Here is a 16040-nt window from a genome sequence, read left to right as displayed (position 1 = left end):
CTTTTATCTTCAAATATGACTTGATAAGGCATCTTGAAATTCTTTTTTTTTTTTTTTTTTTTAATGTCTTTTGAGGGCCGCACCCGCAGCACATGGAGGTTCCCAGCCAGAGCTGTAGCCGCTGGCCTATGCCACAGCCACGGCAACGCCAGATCCAAGCCACGTCTGTGACCTACACCACAGCTCACAGCAATGCCAGATCCTTAACTTACTGAGTGAGGCCAGGGATCGAACCCACGACCTCATGGTTCCTAGTCAGATTCGTTTCCGCTGCACCACAATAGGAACTCCGGATCTTGAACTTCTATTGAAGCAAATCAAGGAAATAAAATTATAATAGCAATTGATAAATTTCATATTAAACTAAATTGAAGCATAGTCCTATATTTTCTGAGCATTTTTTTTTTTCTTTTTAGGTCCACACTCGTGGCATATGGAGGTTCCCAAGCAAGGGGTCAAATTGGAGCTACAACTGCCGGCGTACGCCACAGCCACAGCAGTGTAGGATTTGAGCCACGTCTGTGACCTACACCACAGCTCACAACAATGCTAGATCCTTAACCCACCAAACGAGGCCAGGGATCGAACCCTCAACCTCATGGTTCCTAGTGGGATTCGTTTCTGATGTGCCACAAGGGGAGCTCCTGAGAATGTTATTATACTTGCATCCCTTTCTTATTTGTGGATCATGGCAAATATGTAAATTAATATAAAGCAAGAATTTACTGTCATATATGGTTTATTATGTATCAGGTACTATATATGCTTTATATGTATTAATTCATTTAATCTTTACAACTCAATAAAATATGTATTGTCATTCTCTTAATTTTTGAGGTGAGGAAATGTGATTTTCTTAATTTTCAGGTGAGGAAACTGAAGGCCAGAGAGGTGTCACTCCATAGCTGTATGAGCCTGGCCTGAGTTGGTGCAGGAATCAGGAAAGAGCTCTACGGAAGTTCCAGACTAGAGTTCAAGAGGCCCTTCCCATTGGGTCATGGGACCCTGCCGACCTATGGTGTTAGAGGTCCAGCTGCTATGGACCTCTATACACAGTGGGAGAGGGAAAGTATAAGTCTTGGGCACCCAGGAGGACACTTGGGGAATTCTAGGTACTCCCTTGCCCTATTTTGCTGGGAAGTTGCAAGTACAGGAGTCATGGCCTGGAAAAGGGCATGGCAACCAGGCCCTAGGTCAGCCATCAAGACCAGCAGAGGCTTAGAGGTAGCTGACGGTGAGTAGATAGTGGAGGAGAGAGATGAGGAGTATCAATCGTAGCCCCAGAACAGCTGCAACAGAAAGGCTGTGGTTCAGGTTACTAAGCTTTCCCTTGTAAGTTTCAGTGGGGCGAGGGGGATGGAGGTGATTTCAGAATTATTATATGAAACAGGTGACTTTGAGTGGCCCATGGTGATGTGGTGTATTGCTTTGATTCCTGTGTTCGGCATGGAAACACTCATTCTCTCATCTACTGGGAGTGGACTCTCCACTGAGACGCTCTCTGAGAATTACCTGGGGCTGAGGAGGGAAAGCTTCCTGGCCCAAAGTCATGCCCAATGCCAAGACAAGACACTGGTCTGCAGCCAATGTCTGGTAAATGTGGGGTTATAAGGCTTGGCTCCCTCATATCAATATGTGACAATTCTAAAGGGGCGTGCCAGTTTGAGTCCCCATGGGAATGACTAAGGCCTTTATCATGACCCACTTGATAGTCATTTCTTCCTTCACTTCCCATATTTGATTCTGAGCTCTCTCCAAAAACTTCCTGAATGCCTGTTTTCATCTCAAAATCTGTTTCCTGGGACATTCACATGGCAGGTAATTAGACTAGTGCTCTTGGATTATAGACGCTTGCTACAGAAAACCATTGTACTTGGCACACAAAAGAAATTCCTAGTGTGTGTGTGTATTTTATAAATATGTACCAATCACTTAAAACTGTGCAAAACATAGAAATAAACATGTAGGCCTTATTTAAAAGGGCAATGTAGACCAAACGGTGTAATTTATGAGGGTTTTTTTTTTTTAATGTTTCCATGTGGATGAGATTTAGACATATCTTTCATAAAGGATTGTATTAGGATTCAGTTGAAAAACAGAAGCTATTTCAATTAAGATGAATATAATCTAGGGAATGAGTTAAATGGAAGAGGAAAAATGAAGGCAAAGAGTGAATGGTGAGGCAAACCAGAGATGAATAACTCCAACAGCCACTATAACCTTTAAGCCATGGAAATCAAGAGGAGATGGGGTTACCAGATCCAAGAAAGTGGGTTTACCTACCAGGAGCTAGCACCATGGCAGCGGCTGCCTGCAGGAGGTGCTGGCACAAAGGGAGGGCCTGTCTTTGGGGTGTTGGGGTCACGAAGAAGATTTGGAGGCTGCTAGAAATGCCATCAGTTGCTGTAAGAGGAGAAATACTATGACTTTCCTCCCCTCTTCCCTCTAGTTCACCGTGTCTCTCATTGGCTGAACTTAAGCCTGGAAAATGGTGCATCCTGTGGTACATTCAGGATGGAGAAATGGTGAGAAATGCACCGGGAAGCAAACAAGTAAATCACAGCATGCACAGCTGTTTTCACATCTGAGCATTTATCTTTGTGCTTCTCATCATTTTATTTTCATTTTAAAAATTATTTTATTTGCAGCATCTTTTTTTTTGTGGTAAAATAGATAATAAAATATACTGTCCTAACCGTTTTTAAATGTTCAATTCAGTAGTGTTAAGTATATTCACACTGTTGGGCATACAACAGATTTCTAGAACTTTTTCATCTTGCAGAATTGAAACTCTGTATCCAGAAGTGAAATTGCTGACTCACATGATATTTCTATTTTTTTGAGGAACCGCCATACTATCTTTTTAATTTTCCCACCACAGAGCAGAAGGGTTCCAGTTTCTCCACATCCTCATCAACACTTGTTTTCTGCCTTTTTTTTTCTTTTTTAATGGTAGTCATTCTAATGTGTATACAGTGGTGGCATCTCATTGTAGTTTAGATTTTCATTTCCCTAGTTATTAGTGATCGTCTCATTAGCTTCTTTAGAAAAAGAAGACGTACAAAGAACTATTCAAGTCTTTTGCCCATTTTTGGTTGGGTTGTTTGTGTTTTTGTTATTAAGTTTCAGGAGCTCTCTATATCCTCATTATTAACCCCTTATTAGATACATGATTACAAGTACTTTCTCACATTCTGTGGACTGCCTTTTTATTCTGTTGATAGAGTCCTCTGTTTCTGTTGCATAAAAACTTTTCATTTTGATGATGTAAATTAGTCTATTTTTTCTTTTCTTTTCTTTTTTTTTTTTTTAGGGCCGCACCCACAGCATATGGAAGTTCCCAGGCTAGAGGTCGAATGGGAGCTGTAGCCTCCGGCCTACACCACAGCCACAGCAAAGCCAGATCCGAGCTGTGTCTGCGACCTACACCACAAATCATGGCAACGCCAGATCCTTAACTTACTGAATGAGGCCAGGGATCAAACCCCCATCCTCATGGATACTAGTCGGATTCATTACCGCTGAGCCATGATGGGAACTCCATAGCCACAATGGGAATGCCTCTTTTAGTAATGTTTTAGTTTTCATTGTGTAGTTCATCTCCTTAGTTAAGTAAATTCCTAAGTATTTTTTTTTTATGCTATTGTTAAAGGAATCGTTTTAATGATTTGCTTTTCACATTGTTCCTGATGAGTGTAGAGATGAAACTTATTTTTGTGTGTTGATTTTGTTTGCTTTTGTTTTTCTGAAATAATTTGTTCTAATAGTTTATGTGCGTGTGTACGTGTGTAATCTTTAGCGTTTTCTACATATAAGATTATCATCTGCAAATAGAGATATTTTTATTTCCCCTTTCTGTTTGAGATGCCTTTTATTTTTCTTGCTGAGTTTCTCTGACTAGAACTTATGTTACTGTGTTGAATAGAAGTGGTAAAAGTGAGCATCTTCCTTGTTCCTGATTTTAGAGGAAAAGCTCTCAGTCTTGTATCATTAAACATGATGTTTACTGTGGGGTTTCATGGTGTTTTTATTATGTCAAGGTGGTTTTATTCTATTCCTGGTTTATGAGTGTTTTGATTTTTTTTATTATGAAATGGTGTTGCATTTGGTCAAATGCTTTTGCTTCATCAGTTGAGATGATCATGTGGGCTTTCTCCTTCATTCTCTTAATATAATACATTGATTGATTTTGGTTTTTTTGAATTATCCTTTCTTTCCAGGAATAAATTCCACTTGATCACGGTGTCTAGTCCTCTTAATATGCTGCCAAATTGTTTGCTAGCATTTTGTTGAGTATTTTTGTATCAATATTCTTAAGGGATATTGATTTGCAGTTTTCTTGTAGTATCTTTGTCTGCCTTTGGTATCAGGGTAATGCTGGCCTTGTAAAATGAGTTTAGAAGTATTTCCTCCTCTTCAATTTTTAGATGACTTTGGGAAGAATTCATTTAATTCCTCTTTAAATATTTGGTAGAATTCCCCAGTGAAGCCACCTAGTCCAGGGCTTTTCTCTGTTGGGAGATTTTTGATTACTGATTCAATCTCATCACTAGTTATAGGTCTATTCAGATTTTGTATTTCTTTGTGTTTTAGTCTTTGTAGGTTTTACTATTTGTAGGAATTTGTCTACGTCATATAGTTTATCCAGTGTTTTAGCATTCAGTTGTTCATAGTATTCTCTTATAATCATTTTATTTCTATAGAATCAGTAGTAGTATATAGTGGTATGTCTCTATTTTCTTATTTTGACAAAATTCTGCAACTCTTTTAGTATATTTGCTATCTCTTACAGCAGCAGGTCCTGCACTTTTCCATCTGGGCTATGTTGGGGTAGAACTTTGTTATTAGACTAGAGACAATGATGGGTGATGGGAAAATGTTCCACGGGAGATAAACATTCTCTTCTCAGGCATCCACCACAAGTGAAGTCCTGTAAAGGTTTTATGCAAGTGAAGGTTGATTGTTTTGGATAGAATGTAAATTGACAAATGGATAAGGGGAAAACTACTTCTGCCAGCTAGGAAGATTTAGGGAGCTGGAGAGTTCAGAGTTTGTAACCTTATCTCTTTCTGTTCAAATGTCACCATCCAAAGTCTCACTGAAATCCTCCTTTCCATCCAGAGCCCTTCACTGAGCATAAAATACCTGATAGAACCATACATTCAAGTAATGTAACTTTTCAATCTATATTTTCAAGCCTTGGGCCTGATTCTCAGCCATGTCTGCCCTATGGCTACAGGGCTATGGAATGTGGCTACGTAGCTTAAGGTTTTCAGTTAAAAGTTTAAGATCTCAGGCTTATTTTTTTCTTTGTATACACTCTTCAGGGCAGTCAGAAGCATCCATACCATCTAATAATTCTTGTTAATCATAATTGTTATTGTAATGGTCAAAGGCATCAGTTACTTGACCAAAGCATTGCTTTCACCCTGTACTATGGCTCCAGAAACCATAGCTTATGATATGCCACTGCATAAGCTATGATGCCACTGCATGCCACAGCCTACTAGTGTTCATTTACTGCCTATAGGAGGTCTTCATTGCACTCATGGTCAAACAGATCACAACCCAACCCCAGGGTTCCATATTGAATATCAGTTTCCTGTGACCATCTGGTACCAGGAGACATTCAGAAGAACAGAAACCACTTTGGACATGGCAAACAGAAGAATGTAGTGCAGGGCAGTGGTTACACAGGTGGAAAAACTGGGAAGCCAAATAAGAAGGCATTGAGGCAATCCTGAAATTTGGAAAAGCAGGAAACTGCTACCACCATTTGGGTGGATGGAGTGTGGGAGGACAGAGTGCTATCAGGGCTGAGAAGTCGAGCTTATCTAGTGGGAGCTGGAACCTCTCAGTGGCTGTCTTGTAAGATCTGAAACATAGAGGAATGATTTTCCCATGGGAGCCAGTGTTAGGGAGAAAATATAGTCCATGCCAGAGATGCCACCAAAGCAGAGAAAGAGGGCAAAATACTCTGATTTCTTCTCTCTCCCACTCCCAAGTAAGCCAGCAAGACTTCCCACTTGCCAAACCTGCTCAGAAGTCACTTGTCAAGGGACCACAGGAAATGTAGACCCTGAGATACAGGCAAAACTAGCAGAGGTTAGGAATGAATCTGAGAGCAGGCAGGCAAATGACCCGCAAGAAGTTTATCCCTTTCTTGCACTTATGTGCACACTTGGTGCTGTAGGTGGATTCATAAAGATGATATAGTACAGACCTTGCTTCAGAGAAGCTTGCAAATATATGGCTATATTTATGTGTCATTAGTAGTAACAGCATGAATGCCAGATGAATCCTAACATTATTTCTTGGAAGAGCTACATATATATTTTTTTATATATCAAAGAAAGCACCATAGATATCATCTTATGAGAGAGGTGTGAAGTTACTTAAAGTGGCTTTTAAATATGATTCTACCTAAGTACTTCCCTTATTTTGATTGCTTTATTCAATATTTTATCTGTTAATTGAGAAACTAAGAAAACCCAAAGAACAACATACACCTTCCCTCCCACAAGCTTGGCTTTCTTTAGTAATTTGCAACTGCATAGCCAAGATGATCTGTCTAAATTTAGTAGACCACAAATGATGTGTGAAAATGAGGTACTAAACATAAGGAGAGGAAATGGTATGGAAAATCATGCTTTGAGATATTTATTTCTGTGGAAACTTTAATCTTTATTTTTAGTATTTCCACATCTATAAAATATTCTGTGGGGGAGGGGGAAGAAGTCTTGTTTTAAGAGTCTTATTCTAAGCCAGAAATGCTCTTGCCAAATTTTTGCTTATGCCCTTGATAGTTTGTGAACTTTATCTACCAAAAAGCAGATAAGGTTGGAAAGTATACATTCTACACAAAGTTTTTTTGGGTTTTTGGTTTTTTTAATGAGGGCATCTGTGACATATGGAAGTTCCTGAGCCTGGGATTGAATCTGAGCCACAGCTGTGACCCACACCACAGCTGTGGCAATGCCAGATCCTTTAACCTACTGTGCCAGGCTGGGGATTGAACCCATGCCTTCTTAGTGACTTGAGCCGCTGTAGTTGGATCCTTAACCCACTGTGCCACAGTGGGAACTCCTATACTTTTTTTTTTTTTTAAGACTTTATGTTTTGAATATGCGAATTCTCGACCCTATGATCACAAAGTTAGGTTCAGGCATTGACATGTAACAGCTTCCTTTTTTTTCCCCCCCTCCCAATGGGAGAAGGAAGATTTGCTATAGAGGCTGACAGCATGAGAATATGCTACTTCTTTTAACCATCCAGATTGGGTTTCTCCTCAACACAACTGGCCCAGCAGTTGTTTCTGAAGAGTCTTGGATACTATCCACATAACCACATTCTCAGTTTTACATAGTAACGCCTTTCACTAGAACTGAGGGGATAACTTTATTAACCACTACAAACCTCTGACTTTACAAAATCACCACGTACAAACTACGTGGCCCTGAATACTGGCTTCAGTGTGAAGATGGAGAGAGAGAAATGTTTCTTTTACTATCCTGATGAAGGCCAGCTCTTAGGTATACTTCCGGGGGGGGTGGGAAAAAGGCATGGAGCCATCAGGAAATGCGTAGACTAAGGGAGGGATGTGAGAGGGTCCCAAATATTAGGTTCCTTTTGCAACTTCCCAGTTTTGGGGGGTGGAACAGCTTCTACCATATTTGCACAGTGCCCTTAATAAAATGTTTATTGACGGAATTCATTAAAGAAGACTTGGAAATAGGACAGCCCTTCAAATATTCGGAAATTGTTATCATATGGAAGAGGAATTATTGGGGCTTTCTTTAATAGAGGCTCTCTGTTCTTAGTTTTATTCCCTTTAAAAACACACAGAACGATAAATGAGAGAGTTGTTAAATTATTGGAAGTGTTTAAAAACTGACTGCATAGAGATTTCCTTGCTGCTACTTCTGGAAACACCGTAAAAGAAAATAGTTTCTGAAGACTGACAGTCCATCTCAATGACCACTAATTGGCCTCCCAGCTCTTGGCATTTAGAATCATAGAATCTTCTGTTTTCATTATTGTCCAGATAGTTATGTTCATATTCATTAATAAAAATGTCCTTGAAATATGCAGAGAATTAATATATAAACTGGGACTGAAGGAAATGTAATGGCCAATTTATCTCTGTATGTGAATAATTGAATAAGTAGTTCAACTCCTAACTGGACAGAATTAAGCCTCTTTCATTCTGTAGAATAAGTTCATTTGATTCCATTACCCTCTCATCCTGAAAGAGAAGACAAAACAGAAAGAGAATTAACAAATTTGACAATGAGTGAAAGGAAAATTCCTGTTCTTTGTTTCCCTCTTGGCTCACTCTCTCTTCAGACCCTCTGGACCAAGAGAGAGGCAGGTTAGTGGAGCAGTGGGTCCAGAAGCTTCGAGGCAGTTGGCCAACTCCCAGACATCAAATCAATGACCTCGGTCCTTATTTCCCCCCACCTTTCTGTCACATCCACTCTTGACACACATCCATTTCTTCTGAAAAATTGCATTCTCTTGGCGTTTGTGAACATTCAGAAGAGTTGAAGACAACGCAGGAAGAATTACTTCTTCCCTAACTGTTCTTTTCTTTCTCTCTCCACTACCCTGAATTATTCCAAGAACCAGCCGTACTTACTTCCTTTCCTTTTCAGTCTTGCATCTGCCATTCCCCCTTTGATGACTCCCTAATGTCTATCCACCCCTCGTCTCTTTCTTTATTTTTGGTCCTCTATTTATGACTGTTTCTTTAGAAGTTCTTGGGCACACCAAATTTCACCATATTCCATTTTTTTTTTGTCTTTTCTAGGGGTGCACCTGCGGCATATGGAGGTTCCCAGGCTCGGGGTCTAATTGGAGCTATAGCTGCCAGCCTATGCCAGAGCCACAGCAACATGAGATTCAAGCTGCATCTTCCATCTACACCACAGCTCATGGCAACGCTGGATCCTTAACCCACTGAGCAAGGCCAGGTATCAAACCCACAACCTCATGGTTCCTAGTCAGATTCGTTAACCACCGAGCCACAACAGGAACCCTGATATTCCAAATTAAATGAATCTTTCCATCACTAGCCCTGTTCTTCCTCTTGGTTTCTTGGGTGGGGTAAGAACAAGATTCCAGTCAAGAGTGGTCTAAGGTTTGGGGACCCATGGAAAGAAAGAGACCAGTCAGATACATCACAGGTAGGACTTGATAACTAATACCTTTCTCTTCTCCATTTTATTAGGTGCAAACCTATTATTACTAATTTAAGTTGTACGAAAAGTCATTGATAGTCTATGTGCTGTGCTATTTTATAGTTTTATTTTATATATAAAGGACTTCTAAAAGCTCAATGCTAAACTCAGTCTGCCAACCTTGCTTATGCTTTGGGCTCTTAAGTTTCTCAAATTCAACTGCTTCCATTTTGGAGCTCTTTGGGAGGTGATACATATGTGTATTTGCTATCATAGATTATGAGCAAGGAAAAAAATAATCAAGGGTGAGGATTCCTAAAGATGGAAAACTTATAAAGAAATTAATTGAGTCTATACCTCCTTGTCCCTCTCCTCTGATTACTTCCTTCTCAGATCCAAGCCACATTAGATGGGCGTTGTTATGGGCCTATGTGGACTGTCACTTTTCCCCTAATGGTATCTAGGGGTATTCCTCTGACCTGATTATATTCTGAATACAAGTGGAAAACTGGAAATGGCTCTTTTTCTGACAGGACTGCACTGTGGCTCTTTTTCTGACGGGACTGCACTGTGCTTTAAACACCTGCTGTCATAATACATACAAAAGAAGCTCCTCTAAATAAATGCCATTGTCTATCGATGGAAATACTCAGCTGTTTGGAGGGACAAGTGTTATGTCATATGAGCTCTCAGTGTCTCTTGCCCAATCCTGAAAACAGACGCAGGAAAGAGAATAAGAAATCCTTTCAGCACACATGCCAAAGGTCTGAGAGGGCCTTATAGTACAGTTCTTAAAAGCAAGTACAATATTTATTTGCCTGTTTACCAGAACTAGGCAGTTACTATACAAAATTCTGATCTTGTCTGAACCGGCAGTGGTGGACTGTCATCTTCTAATGGAATTGTATACTCAGGCCACCAGTTTTTCTCTAGTGACAGTGCCCTGCCTGTGTCATTTCGGGGATGCAAGGGAGAGAGTCTTTGAAAAGATGAAGTGGGAGAAATGTTTGCTGTGATCTGCTTTTTTATCCCCCTTATTTGAGACTCAGAGAGGTGCAAAGAGAGAGAGCTTGGGTGACTTTGGGAAGAAAGGGGGAAGAAAGGAGAGAAATGAAATCGCTGATTTTTTTAAATGGTGGTGGTGGTGAAGAATTGCTGGTAGGAAAAGGAGTTCTAGGCATTCTCGCCATGGCTCATGGGTAACGAACCTGATTAGTATCCATGAGGATGTGGGTTTGATCCCTGGCCTCGCTCAGTGGGTTAAGAATCTGGTGTGGCTGTGAGCTGTGGTGTAGGTGACAGACACGGCTTGGATCTGGTGTTGCTGTGGCTGTGGTGCAGGCCAGCAGCTGCAGTTCTGATTCGACCCCTAGCCTGGGAACTTCTATACATGGCAGGTGTGGCCCTAAAAAGACAAAAAAAGAAAAAAGAAGAGAAAAGAAAAAGAAGTTCTGGAAACTGGAGGAAGCAATAAAATGGTTTAGCTCACCCGCAGTTGTGGGTTTATGCTGGTTAACATGCTGTACCTACAGCAGAGCTATCGTATTTGCATTGATCTTTTACTACTGTGAATAAGTGAAAGTGCTTTATGAACTAACAGCAGTTCTCTTGTTACATTTTTAAGAAAGTATGTGTGGGTGGGGGGGAATGGATGAAAATACATCAAAACAGTTGCTAGTTTTTAATTTATATCCTGCTTCTTTTCTACTTATCATTATAACAAGCATTTTCCCAAGTTAATACATGTATTTCGAAACCACAGAATATTAGAAAGCCATTCAAAATATTTTGTTTGTGTTATCACAGGGCTGAATTTAATGAATATATAAATTGCTTCTAATATTTTGCTGTGATGTATCACTGAAACTAACATAAGTGTACTAAAATTTTACCTTTCAATACCAGAACTTCCTTTGCCAGCCTTTAGAATGAGTGGGATGGCAGAGGGGCATTAGGAAATCATGTGGCTCCGACCTGGCCCCATATGAGACTAGGGTTTCTAATCCCCTACCACCATAACAACCCAGGGAGCCAGGGGTTAAACTCCCAGCAGATGGTGCTGCTGCTCTAGATGCTGCTGACTGAGCATCCCAGGAATTTAAAGACGTGCTTAAACAGGGTTAATACGTGGAAGACAGCTGGTCGGCTGCAGAACTAGAGGTCAGGAGGTTAGTCACATTTCCCTGAATACAGACAACCCACCAGTCAGGATCAGTGAAAGCCATTTAGGGAAAGGAAAAAGCAGAGGGGTTCTATTTAAGGGAGCAATTGAGTGAGAGGGTAGATGGTGTTAGGGTACAAGAGAGTAGCACCTGATATGGAGAGAAGAGGATGGGGACATGAAGGATGACAGAGAGAAGCACGGTAGGACAGTGCTTCATAGTCTCCACACTTGAGATGAGGAGAGAGACCACATCCAGCCCATTTCCCAACTCCAGGGTTCATTGTCCTATATTTTCACCAGTGTGTAGGTTGAGTTAAGAGAGCTTTGATCTTGCCAGGCTGTTAGACGTTTAACATGGCAAATTCATTCTGTAAAAGGACACAGTGGGATGTTATCAAGTTGGAGGAAGCTATTAATGTCTTGGAATTAAAATCTCATCCAAGACAGTGGCTGACATCTTTCACAGTCCAAATCCTGCAAATGCCTTGAGGGTCTGTTCTGGGCGGTTTGAAATGAAAAAAAAAAAGAGAGAGAGTCCTGGCTCTCGGCTCTTGGCTCTCGGGTATTTTACTCTGAAATACAAGGGCAGTGGATGGAGGAATTAGACAGAGGTGCTGATGACTGTAATATGAGAAGATCACTGGTACAGAGAAAGGGGTAGGTGGTTCAGAAGTAAGAGAGAAAAGATTGGTGAGGAAGATTGAATTTTTATAAAGACTGTAGGAAAATATTAACAAAGGTGTAGGAGGCCATTGTAAATGAAAGAATACACAAGGAAAGGCACCACGGGACCCTTTCCACCTCTCTTCCCCACCCCTGTCCCCGCTGCCCCACACACATGGATGGGCACGTAGACTTCATCTTAAGGTACCCTGAGTTCCTTTTACGGAATATTTCAGTCTATCCTCAACATCCATTCCTGGCGTTGAGTAGTGCTCTAAAATACATTTTGAATAGTTGGAGACCCAGTTTTTATACAGTCTGTAGAATGACGCAAGCAAAGACCACGGACTTTAACAGGGGCTAGACAGATTTGGGTTTGAATTTCAATCCGTTTTCTAGTGGTATGACCTTGAATAAATTATTCAGTCTCTCTGAGCACTTCTATTATCTGTAAAAATGGAGAACATAGGAGCAGACTTACAAAGTTGTAAGAATTCAACAGGAAAACGTGTTAATATACTTGCTTGGTAGGAGGTGGTGCTCTGCTTTCTCGCCTTCCCTTCTGCAGGGCACCCCTCCTGCCTCCTTGGTCACACTAGAGGGCAACATCAGCCTATTCTTACATCGAAGGCTTGCAGGAGTTGAAGAGCCTTCTCTGTCCGCAGGATTTTTCTAAGTGTCCCAGCAAGGGAGGAAGCAGAAATTCTGTGCTCCAGAATGTGAATGGGGCAGTAGGAGAGGAACTGTGGAAGGATTTCGGAGCAGCTGCTGAACACACCCTCAGTGGGCAACAGCTGTGTATGAAGCTGGTGAAGGCACCATTCCAGCTCTCTGTTCCTGCCAGCTGCGTTAGGAGGACTTTTGATGCTACCAGACCTTTAGACTGGGCGTCTAAATGACCCGCTTGATTGCTACTAGAAAACCACTGTGTTTGTACCATATCTCTAAAACAGCTGCTGGAATTTGCTGAAGCATCTAATTGCCCTGTGTCCTAGCAATTAGAACACAGGGTTGACTAATTAATGCTGTATGCATAATTGTTAATAGTGCCCCTTTTACTCTCTGTGTTTGGAGAATAAGTTAAGGGCCACCCTACTCAGAGTGTTAGGAAGGCTACTTACTAAGAGTGTGGATCTCACCCAGCAAAGGCCCTGAGGTTTGGATCAGACCGAGCATGGGCTTTGGAGTCAGAAAGTGACAGATCTGGGCTAAAATCCCTGCTTTGTCTGTGTGTCATTAGCAAGTTATTTAACCTTTCTAAACCTCAGTTTCCTGATGCATAGATTAGAAATGATAACAGGAAATGAATGCATTGTAGCTTTTAATCCTCCTAATTAAAGTGTTTACCAGAATCTCTGGTGTGTAGCAATACATGACAGGTGTTCTTATTATTATTTTTAAGATTCACTGTAAGATTCAGTCTGTCTTCTCAGTTCAAGGGTATTTAAGCTGTGGTGGCTGAAGAAGAGATGAAGAAATTGAGGACTAAAGTAAGTTTTTTTTTTTTTTTTTTTTTTTTTTTTTGCCATGCCCTAGGCATATGGAAGTTCCTGGGCCAGAGATCAAACCCATGCCATAGCTGTGACAATGCTGGATCCTTAACCTGCTGAGCTACCAGGGAATGCCCCCAAATAAAATGAATTGCTCAGAGTCACATGACAATTATCGAGTTACTCAAGATCAGAGCCAGATAAGCACCAGTTTCTCAGAACTCCTTCTCTGGTGCACCAAGGTGATTGCTGTTTCTGCAGGGACCATTCAAGGTTAAAGATGTGACCTAGCTACTGACCTGCAGCTTTAGCAAATACAGGATAGAATATTATTTTGGAGCTTAGAAGGTGGTAGATATTTGACTACTTCATTTTTAAAAATTTTATTTCAAGAGATCCTATTGTGGCTCAGTGGGTTAAGGACCCGATATTGTCTCTGTGAGGATGTGGGTTCGATCCCTGGCCTTGCTCAGTGAGTTAAGGTTCTGGAGTTGCCACAAGCTGTGGCATAGGTCGCAGATGTGGCTCAAATCCAGTGTTGCCATGGCTGTGGTGTAGGCCTCAGCTACAGCTCCAATTTATCCCCTGGGCTTAGAACTTTCATATGTCACAGGTGCAGCCATAAAAATAAAAAATAAAAAAATTTTATTGCAAAGTGTTTTGAACATGTGAATAAGCATAGAGAATCTTGTAATGAACATCAGTGTATTCGCCTCTATCAAATCTTAACATTACACTACACCTGCTCAAGTCCTTCTTTCAGACATTAAATTTCACAAATATAATGAACTCCTCCAGTGCACTCCTCCTTTACACAAGCCTCTTTTCTTATTTATTCCATAGTTATTATTTAACTGGTTTCAAACCTTAAGTGGTATCATGCGTATCTTACTGCATTTTTTTGTTTGTTTTGCTTAATAGGTTTTCAAAATTAATCCATGCTCATAAATACTCTATAGCATGCCATTATATGAATAGTCAACAATTTATTATCCATTTTCCTCTTCAAAGACATTTTGGTTGGTTCTCGGTTTTCACGTACGTGAGACTTTCTGTAGAGACTGTAGACAGAGGGGACTTGCTTTGCCTTAGAATATGAGTATTTTTGACTTTACTCAATATTGCCAACTTTTGCCAAATATTACCAAAAATTTTCCAATGAGTTGTTTCAATTTCCAATGTATTAAAAAATTTTCCCAGAATTAAATATATTAGAGGTGTACCTCGGAGGTAATTTAAGTTAGATTCCAAACCCCCTTAATATCACAATAATGCAAGACACACAATTTTTGGTGTATGATGTTTACCCTATACTGTAGTCTATTAAATGTGTAATAGTATTATGTCTAAAAAATAATTAAAAATACTTATTGCTAAAAAATTGCTAACTATTGGGACAGTGCAGTGTTGCCCTAAACCTTCAATTTGTGAAAAACTCGATATCTGCAAAGTGCAATAAAACATGATATGCATGTATTTTTTTTTGAAAGAATCATAGTTATGCACCTAACCAAGTAACAGAATGCTTATGCTAGTTGTAAAGTGTATGTACTTCTAAGAGATGGGGAAATGAATATTTATTGGCTACTTACTATGTGTCAGGCCCTACACCAGGTGAATTACATTTATTCCTTCAAGTGCCTTTCAATTAATTTCATTACTGTGTTACTGAATCCTCTTAATCCTACCTCAAAAATATCTCCTAAATTCATTGCTTCCACAATTTAAGAAGTTTTTGCCAAAGTACAAGTGACACCAGCTGAGCTATGCCAACCTTGTCTTTGCCAATCCATCCTTTGCAGTTGTCAGAATTATTTTTCTGCAAACACAAATGGGATCTTGTCCCTCACTGTGGAGACTTTTGGAGATTTTTCCATTGACTAGAGGATAAACTTCCGACTTTTTGGATGGGGTCAGATATTGAAAAGCCTTGTATGATATTCAGCCTCTCCAACCTCATCTCCTTCCTACTCCTTCAGCCTTTAGTTTCCTGCCACACCAAACGGATTAGTTCCCCCAAATAAGCCATGCACTTTTCAATGTGGGGAAGAGCATTCACAAAGTCATGGAAGTTTGAATTTTTTTTCCACCACCTTCATCTTGAGCAGATTTCCCATAAAACACAGCTTTGAGTGATTCATTCTCTGGAGTAAGTTGGGGAGGTGTGTTGGAGATGGCTTGCTTCAGAAGATGAAGACTATTTGAAGGACTCAGCTCTGTGTCATGGATTGGGAGACCATACACCATAACTTAAGCTATATATAACATAAAACTTAACTCAGATACTTTTAAAAAAATTGTGGTAAAAACATTGTAACCTAAACTTTACTCTCTTAACCATTTTTAAGTGTACAGTACAACAGTATTAGCTCTATGCAAAACTTAATTCTTTTTTTTTTTTTTTTTTGGTCTTTTTTTTTGTTGTTGTTGTTGTTGCTGTTGTTGTTGCTATTTCTTGGGCCGCTCCCGCGGCATATGGAGGTTCCCAGGCTAGGGGTTGAATCGGAGCTGTAGCCACCGGCCTTCGCCAGAGCCACAGCAACG

This window comes from Sus scrofa, chromosome 8 (assembly GCF_000003025.6).
Source record: "Sus scrofa isolate TJ Tabasco breed Duroc chromosome 8, Sscrofa11.1, whole genome shotgun sequence".
In the NCBI taxonomy this organism is placed as follows: Eukaryota; Metazoa; Chordata; class Mammalia; order Artiodactyla; family Suidae; genus Sus; species Sus scrofa.
Note: the sequence above shows the minus strand (reverse complement) of the source record.